The following is a 7,791-nucleotide window of genomic DNA, read 5'->3' as shown; positions in this document are numbered from 1 at the left end:
TCCATTTTGTTGTGGTGTCCCTGGAAACTGTCCTCGCTGACGATCCCCTCTGCACAGTAGTCCAAACTCCCTGCACAATACTCACCACGTTGTCTGATCTCAGGCATTTTAACCTCCTTCCTGTCTCGATTCTACCATTGCCTGCCATCTCCTGAAGACCCCAAATCACTCTGACTTGTGCTTCAAGAGAACACCCAAAGCTTCCTGGTAGCATCATCAATAAAAGTAACATAGTACTGAGATCCACCAATGGAAACCGGTGCAGGCCCCCACACGTCCGTGTGCACGAGATCTAGCTTTTCTTGCTTCCGAGGTTTACCTTCTTTGTTGAATGAACATGCTTCTGCTTTCCGAGAATACAATCCTCACAGAAGTCCATCTCAACACTCCTGAGATCCTGCAGCTTTCCCAACTGGTGCATCACCTCCAGTCCCTGATAACTCATGTGCCCAAGTCTGCAATGCCATAACTTGGCGTCCACATCTGCTGCAGCAACTCCAATAGAGTTTTCTGTGCCATTGGCGACATAAGTGTCCCAATTTCTTGCCACTAGCCACCGTCAACGAACCTCTGGATACCTTCCACTGATCAGCTGTGAAAGTAGTCTTGTACCCTTTGCTCGCCAACTGTCCAACAGAGATCAGATTCCTCTGCAGTTGAGGCACGTGCCGTACGTCCTCAAACTCAAGTGAAGATCCAGAAATCAACTTCACTTCCGCGCTTCCCCTTCCTTGTATAGTGCAAGGCTCTCCATCCCCTAGGTAGACTTTGCCGAAGCTCCCTTCTCATATCCTCCAAGAAGCTTCCGTTGGGATGTAGCATGGAAGGATGCGCCCGAGTCTATCACCCAAGACTCGTCACGGTAGATAAAGATAGAACGAGGGGCATCCATGTCACCGTCTTCAGCAAGATTTGCCAGATCCTTGCTGACTCCTTCGGTGTGTCGCCTTGCTTCCCTTTAGGAGATTTGCAGTCCCTCCTAAAGTGCCCCATCTTCCCGCAGTTCCAGCACTTCGCTCCCTTGTTCTGAGGTGCTCGAGACTGCTGGATCTCGACTTCGAGTCGCTTCGAAATCGACCGTCCTTCTTTTGTCTTCCCCGGTCAGAGGTGTTTAGTGCACTTCCAGACGACTCCGCAGCTCCAGAAGATTTTCTTCTTGCTTCTTCATCAGAAGCACTCCCACAACGTCAAAAGATCAACTTCCCCGTTGCCGAAGAGTTGCTCACCGCCATCACCAGGCCCTCCCAGTTATCAGGTAATCCGGAGAGAATTAGCAATGCCCGAATCTCATCGTCAAAACTAATCTCCACTGACTCCAATTGGGCCGTGAGTCCATTGAACTCGTTGAGGTATTCTGCTATGCTGCCGCCATTTTTCATACGAAGATTAAACAACCTCTTCATGAGAAATACCTTGTTTGATGCTGAGGGTTTTTCGTACATCCGCGACAATGTTGCCATCAGCTCCATCGTCGTCTTCTCATTTTTGATGTTGAATGCCACTTGGATGCAAGTGACAATCTTATGGTGCCGAGCGTCTTCCGATCGGACCTCCCAGTCTTCATCGGACATCTTCTCTGGTTTCTTCGCTCTACCTCCAAGAGGTAAATAGAGATCCTTCTGGTAAAGGTAATCCTCTATTTGCATCTTCCAAAACCCGAAGTTCGTTCCATTGAACTTCTCAATTCGCAACTTCCCTTCATCCGCCATTGCAGAAAACCAATAGCTCTGATACCAATTATTGGCGTCCGACCGCATCGGAACCCACTCACACCGGCACTGCCACCAACGTCGGAAAACAAAGAGAGAATAACTCTCTCGCTCCTTCGACACCGGACTCAAGGATCACCGCTTCGCTTTCCCTACGAAGGGCAAAAGATTACCCCGTGGTATCAATAGGGAAAACACTTGAGCACCGCAGCGGATTATCAAACCAAAGGAAGAAGAAATAGGAAGAAGATAGCAAAGCAAACACAAAGATGTAACGAGGTTCGGCTACAAATAGCCTACGTCCTCCACCGCTCCAAATCTCAACTAGGATGAATAGATTACAGAGATGGCACACACCCGAACGATCACACGAGATCGCTCTACAAGAGATTCACACACAATTCCCTTTGCACAAGAAGTAGGATCCCAATCCTCTTCTTCTCTAGAACCCTAGCCTCACAACAAGAGTCTCTCTCAAATATACGGCCAATCGCTATACCCTAGGGCTCTCATGAGTCTTATATATAGTCTCAAGACCTTCAGATGATCATAGCCGTCGAAACGCCAACAAAACACCAAAAGAAAACTCATCCGTATGATTTCCGCGAGCTCGAGTCGACTCGGCTTTAGTTCGAGTCGACTCGGGCACGTCTGGACAACTTCCAGTATGACTGGCACGATCTCGAGTCGACTCGACTGTGGCTCGAGTCGACTCGACGATGCTTCGAGTCGACTCGACTGTAGCTCGAGTCGACTCTGACAGTCCAGACAGAAACATGGTTTTTCGGCCTTTCTTCTCCCGGGTCGACTCGATGGACCTCGAGTCGACTCGACTGTTCCCGAGTCGACTCGACTGAAGCTCGAGTCGACTCCGACAGTCCGCCAGACAGAAAACTATGCAGAATTGATTTTTCTTCAATTCTCTTCATCACCAAAGGTTCCACATACCCCAACATATCTTTCCACCTCAGCATATTTCTGATTCAGTACCATGGAATGTTATTTAGTCTATTGGTCGTGAGCGGTTGAAATCTCAATCTCTCTCTCTTCTCTCTCTCTCTGTGCCTGCGAGCTTGTGCATGTTGATATAATGTTGAATACCAGTGGGGCCTTAAGTTTAGAGTTTGGAATTTTCCAAGGCATTTCATTATGTGTATCCAAAAAATGGCCGCGGGTGATTGAACAAGACAGTAACTAGAGGGAGATGTTAACAAGGTGAATTTGGAGAATTAGATGAAGTGGTAAGTTTGAGATGGAGGAGATGGGATTTTGAGGGATGGAGGCAGACGAGCCAGGAGGGAGAGAGAGAGAGAGGTTGGGCACCAGCTGCTGACTGCTGTGGAACGTTTAAGAGAGAGAAGCACACAATGCTAGGGTGGAACACCTTTTAGTTTCCTTTCTTTTTATATTTTCCCTTTTTGTTTGGATAGTTTCCTCTCATTAGAAAGAGCCATTAGATGCGAGTCTGGATATCTCAATTTCTATTTACATTACCTTATAAAATAAAGAGAATATATCGGATGGTTCTTGCCTGTCAAAAATTTACTGAAAAAGATGCACTTGGTTTTTCAAAGAAATTTTGTTCAAAAGAATCATATTATCAATTATATTTTTAGTAGATACCTAAAAAATATGCTTTATTTTCTATCATTCTCCTTAGTAACTGCAGAAGTCATTATCTCTCTAGTCTAACCGTTCTTCTCGCTAGTTTCCATTTTAAAATGTTTTGAAGTTTGAAGTACTTTTTAACCCACCAAGTCCATGTCCCTCTACCTATCCTCTGATACCGATTTCATGCATTCAGTTTATATTTACTATTTTTATATTTAATATTTAATTTTTTATAGTCCTTGTTTTTATTTTATTTATTTATTATGATTATTATTACTTCTTAATCTCCATTGCAAGTTCCGAAATGGCAGTATATCTAGAACATGGTATACACCCCCGCGCCCCCCCTCCCCAGCGAAAGAAAAATGTAGTTTGAAATTGTGTTTTTTAAAGAGTCTTTTGGCTTGATGTGGCTTGTGGCCTGGGTTTCGACTGATGCTGGTTGGGTGAGTAGGGATCTAGATATTCTTTTGGCACAAACTTGGACTTAGAGTGCCTTCCAATCTCAAAAATAAATAAGTAAATAGAAATAATAATGATCACTCTTGGAAAATATGTATATTCTTGTCTATGCTCGGCTGATTTTAATCATTTTTTCTCATTTTCATCACTCGCTAGATTTCAAAATCATCTTTGACTGAGGCTAAAAAATGTTTAGGTAATCCTCTAATCGATCTAAATCATGGTCGACTGACTACAAGGGAAAATCAAAAATATGCAAATAAGTGCATGGCATTGATTATTGTTGCTATAATAATAGATGGTTGCAAGATTATGTTGTGGCCAGACAACAAGTCTAAATGGTTAAGGCAACAAGATGTTGGCCATTTAGGTTCCTTATTCCTTGCGGTCTTCTTGGCCCAGCTTTTCCTCCCATACTTAGGCTCTACCTCTCTCCCCGAATGTTTCTCTCATCCACAAGCTCTATCCTCCCTTCCCGATGTTTCCTCACATTCACAGGCTCCATCCTCCCTCCGTGGTTCATGCGTGTCCGCTATTCATGTCATTGCCTATATTGTATATAACACAATGGTCGTGAATGGCATGAAAGCAAGTTGGTTGCTTATAGGTCATCCGCAAGATAGTGCTAAAGAAAAGGTATTGCGTACTAAATTTTCTATATTAAGCTTCTAAGAAGAATGAATGAATGAATGAATATATGCTTTTAACTCCTTTTTCATTCATTCATTCATTCATCCATCTATCCTTTCTTTCTCTTTTTCTTTCCTTACCTCTTCTCTCTCTCTTTTTTTTTGTATTATATTACAATAGAAGCGCTGCCATTTGTCTTCAAATGCCAAACCTCATTTTAGAATACGTACTATAGGGATGGTGACAACCATCGGTCCAATTCTATTGAAAAGATATAGTTTGTTATTTTATATTTCATCTAACACATACAATCAAGGGAATTTTGCAAAAAAAAATCTACTTCACTTTTGATTTTCCAAAATCAAGATATTTTCTTAATAAGAAACGCTTTATTTTTGCATACCTTGTTTTATGACTACTTAAAAGCTATTTATATATGTGCATCAATGTGTATTTATTTGAAGCTCATTATTCATTATACAGATATATCAATATCTGTAAGTCATGTGTTCAACCAACATTATTTAAGGCATATTTGATGTCTATATTATGTTGTAGTTTTTAGTCTGACAATAGATAGACTAATAGTATATTCAATGAGCAGAAAGTAAAGTAAAATATATTATCTGTGTGGAATTCCTCCTATCAATCTTTAGAAATGATTATGTTCCTATTATGAGAAACAACAAGGCTTATATTCTGTAAACACAATTGAAGTACAAGCTATGTACCTCTTGGTGTTGAAGATTACAAATGGGTCTTGCATGCATTTCATGATCAGCCAGCAAGAAATAACATAGAAAATTATGTAAAAAATATCTTCCCCTTTCTCTTTTTACTAAATATACTTACAATCATGATCCATATCTTGCTCGTTCTAATAGAAAATGGAAAAATTTTTACCACTAATGATCGTAGATGATGTTGTAAATATTACATATTATCACAACTTTCTATGAATGTTATACTAATCATGCCTCGGTACTTGAGTTTCTATTTTGCTAATTAAAGATTTTCATTGGAAAAGTTTCGAAAAAAAAGGCTCTTAAGATCAAAGCAAGTTGTATCCGTGACCATAATGATCAAAGTCATTCCACCTATTTTGAAATTCCCTCATCTCCAATCATTCTTACAAAGGCCACTAATCCAAGAGGACTACATTGTTCAACTTTTTTATTTTAATGAATGAGATTTCTTATAATCCTTTTTCTTCCTGCTCATAAGCTAAGATGCGTAAATGACATTTTTCTCAGATGGCTGCAGTCCGTGCATGGTTATTGATGGCATTACTCGCAAGCATTTGCTTGGTGAAAGAAAATAATGCAGAAGATATTGGTTACGGCACTATTGGAAAAGGTGGTGGTGAAGTTCATTGTGGAGTTGGGACATAAGGGGAATTGTCGTCCTCATGAAGCAGCGCCTTACCATAGACCTTGCCAGAAAAAGGATGGGTGTAGAGGAGATCCACCGAACACGGAAAAGATAGTTGAACATGATGGAAATTTGCCGAAGCCCAAAGCAGGGAAGAGAATTAAAGATGCTGAACAGTTGCTTCACTCACTTGGGCCAACTCCCATGTGAGTTTGTCAAAGTATGCAAGAGAAGGAGATAAAATCTCTTTCCTCGTTAAAAGAAGAGAAGAAGATCGATGAATTCTCGCACTTTGTCGAGTTATGTTATATCTATTTGTTGCATGATGTGTGTAGTACGTGTTGCTGGGTCATTTGTTACATTCTCTAAGCTACCTTCTAGGGAAGATGATGGCCCTACTGAATTTCTTAAGCTTAATTAGCCAAATTCTTCGCATTAGGAGGAACTTGGTTTGTGTCATAGTTACATAGAGTGTTTCCTTTTTATCAATTATGTAATACTACCTTGATCCACAATAAAGTACTGCTTCCTCGCAGAGGCAGCTTATTTCTTTATCTGTATCTCACATTAATCCATGTTTTAAAACCACCAGCAAATTATGCAAGAAATTAATGGGGGGGCATGACCTTTGATATTTTTTGTTCTTTTGCTTTCTTTTAATTGATTTGTAGTCACAACAAATATTAACCCAAGCGCTTGAAAAGGTGGGAGCAAGTGGGAGCACACACAAATATAAGGCTATCAACAGTTAATTAATGCTTTAGTTCCTTGTGTTAATGCAGCTTAATTAGGAAGGCTCCTCTCTACTGAAGGCATGCATGCAAAAGAAACTGATCTACTTCGTCCCTCGTTGACTTCCATGAATTTGAATTCCAACTGGAAACTTGTGACAAAATCTATGCTACTTTTGATGCATCATTGACGGGATGAGGTTTGGGTGAATACACTGCCATCCCTCGTTGTAAACTGGCATTCCAACTACTCTTATGTCAACTCTAGTTACAATAACCTCCTTGATAAATGGAGCACCATATAAACGAGGTTTAAAGAAAAAAATCAAATGTTTACCGGTCATGACTAAGATATTAGGGTCGAAATCGGATCGGATATGGATCGAATACTAGTATATCCGGTTCGAGCTTGGTACAGGTGTACCATGATTTGATGGTTATTGTGTGGAAGATTTTATAATCTCGAATGCTGGGTTTAACTGTTTCTAATCATTTTTGCGGTTGAATTTGTGTTTTTCATGGGCCAGCGGTTTTTTTTTTGGCACAAAATTTAGCTTGAGTACAACTTGCTTGATTTGTAAATAAGTTGAATTAAGAAGGTATTCTTGGTTTGTTCCACCTCAGCTTGATTCTATAGCCTATTATAAAACCGGGAAGGGAATATTGCCTTCTTGATTCTTTGTTCTAGCTAGACTTTTGGGTCCAGCTGGGATTGTTATCCTCACCCATCCCCTCTCTCTTTAGGCCATAATAAATGGGTGTAAGCATCATGGGAGACCATACCGGTTTTTCATAATACTGATAATGCCCCAAAGGACCCACCCTTACTGTATTTGTCCATATAACAGAAACTTCAACCGTTATTTTATCCAAAACCTGTTTGATAATATTTTAGAATTAAATAATTAATTGTATGATGGTTATAAATTACTAATAACAAAAAATAACAAGTTTATTTTCTTAGATCATTATTCATTGAATGAAAAATGTTAAATTCAATAACCAAGCAAGAGACTTGAATTTAAAACCCATGCCTTTTCCTTATGAATACTCTTTTATTAGGATAACTTGTGGTTTTTTTTACATTTGTCATGAATAAGTTGAAGGGTTTTTTATTTTTGAGAAAATTTTGTGGACTAACCACCACTTATTGCATTCATCTAATGAAAAGGATATAAAAGTGGCAAAAATATCACGAAGAAAGCTACAGAAAAAAGGAAAAGCATATTTTTTCTAAAAAGTTGTTACTACCACAAAAATATATAATTTTGGAATTT

At 39.8% G+C, this 7,791-nt stretch overlaps 1 long non-coding RNA gene across 1 annotated transcript; it reads left to right on the top strand.

The window, feature by feature from the left end:
- Positions 1–4,379: 4,379 nt before the first annotated feature.
- LOC120109553 lies at positions 4,380–6,102 on the top strand. The gene is made up of 2 exons (XR_005510391.1): positions 4,380–4,418; positions 5,666–6,102. It is a non-coding gene; the product is annotated as an uncharacterized LOC120109553 (long non-coding RNA).
- Positions 6,103–7,791: the final 1,689 nt, after the last annotated feature.

The sequence above is a fragment of the Phoenix dactylifera genome, unplaced genomic scaffold (genome assembly GCF_009389715.1).
Source record: "Phoenix dactylifera cultivar Barhee BC4 unplaced genomic scaffold, palm_55x_up_171113_PBpolish2nd_filt_p 002366F, whole genome shotgun sequence".
NCBI classification, from domain to species: domain Eukaryota; kingdom Viridiplantae; phylum Streptophyta; class Magnoliopsida; order Arecales; family Arecaceae; genus Phoenix; species Phoenix dactylifera.
The sequence above is the reverse complement of the archived record's forward strand: the minus strand, read 5'-3'. Positions and strand labels throughout refer to the sequence as shown.